At 31.2% G+C, this 1,360-nt stretch overlaps 1 protein-coding gene across 1 annotated transcript in view; it reads left to right on the top strand.

Annotated features, from left to right (window-relative positions):
* The window catches only part of LOC110416926 (F-box/FBD/LRR-repeat protein At1g13570-like), a 90,045-nt gene that overhangs the window by 54,262 nt on the left and 34,423 nt on the right, over window positions 1–1,360 (top strand). The gene's annotated exons all lie outside the window — the stretch shown is intronic.

Raw genomic sequence — 1,360 nt, 5'->3', positions numbered from 1 at the left:
AATTCATCGCGATCCACGCGTATGGTCGGATCTTTGTGAATTTCAATCGAAAAGATTCCTAACTACCTACAAGGATTTTGATATTAGAGGCCAGAATTTCAAGCTGATCCCATTTGGGAGTGGTAGAAGAATGTTTCCTAGAGTTTCCTTTGAGCTCCAAGTGTTGGAGCTGACGCTAGCTAATCTGCTGCAAGGGTTCGAGCTAGGGACCACTTTAGATGAACCAGTTGATATGGGTGAAGCCATAGGGATGACAAACTTGAAGGTCTCTCCCCTCAAAGTCTTGATTACTCCACGTCTTCTTGTTGTTTGTTATTAGCTTGTAGCATTTGCAACAATAAATGAAACTTCAGCTTACTTTTAGGCTATTAATGGCTACCATACCTTTACAGGCACAGAACTTAAAGGCCTCTCCCCTCGAACTCTTGATTACTCCACGTCTTGCTGCTGTTTATTATTAGCTTGTATGATTTTGCAACTATAAAGGAACTTCCAGCATATTTTTAGGTTGTTCTACTATAATAGCATCTTGTAACTTTATGAATAATAAAACCTTGTTTGTTCAAGCTCTGAAGAACGGGTTTGTCAGTCACAATTTACTACCTACAATTGTAAAGAGTAATATCACAAGTACTTAGTACTGAGGTCAGCAAGATCTTGTAGAAATCTCATTTTATTTTGTCTTTTAATTTCATTTTACTTTTATGGGGTTACATATTTAGTGGGGTTATGACTCAACTCATTAACTGGGTTTAGTTTTTAAATCTTAATATTTCTTAAGCTGAATAATATTTTAAATTAATTAATTAAAAAAAGGAATATTGTTGCGTTAGAGTAGAAAAGTAGAACGTTCATATATGAAAAAATTTATAAAATATTTATGCTTTTAAAAATAATAATAATAATATAAACATATTATGGGTTATACCAATGATAGAATTTTTACTTGAGGACGCGAGAAATTGTATTTTGAGATTAATTTTCTTAATAGAGGGATTTGATTGTAACTCATGGGAAGGTTTCAATCTTAAATCACAATACTTTAATCCAAATAAACATTTCTTTAAAATATTAATAAAAAAGATATTAATAAATAAAAAAAGTTAAAATAGAAATAAAATAAAAAAAGAAATAATAATAATGATGAACATAAAGTATGAATGTCTATTAATATTTATAGCCTACCACCCACCATGATTGCATTATGTAAATGTTATGGTATCTCGGTATATTTTGTATATGAGTTATGGCTCTAATGATGGGACTTTTTGAGAAAACTTATAAAGGTGAGTTCGTTTGGAAAATTCTCTAAGTGAAAAAATACCTTTGTATCTCACTAGAATGATGTAAGGGTTCGAAA

The sequence above is a fragment of the Theobroma umbraticum genome, unplaced genomic scaffold (assembly GCF_002168275.2).
Source record: "Theobroma umbraticum cultivar Fairchild unplaced genomic scaffold, ASM216827v3 scaffold_51.0, whole genome shotgun sequence".
NCBI classification, from domain to species: Eukaryota; Viridiplantae; Streptophyta; class Magnoliopsida; order Malvales; family Malvaceae; genus Theobroma; species Theobroma umbraticum.
Note: the sequence above shows the minus strand (reverse complement) of the source record. Positions and strands in the feature narration are given on the sequence as shown.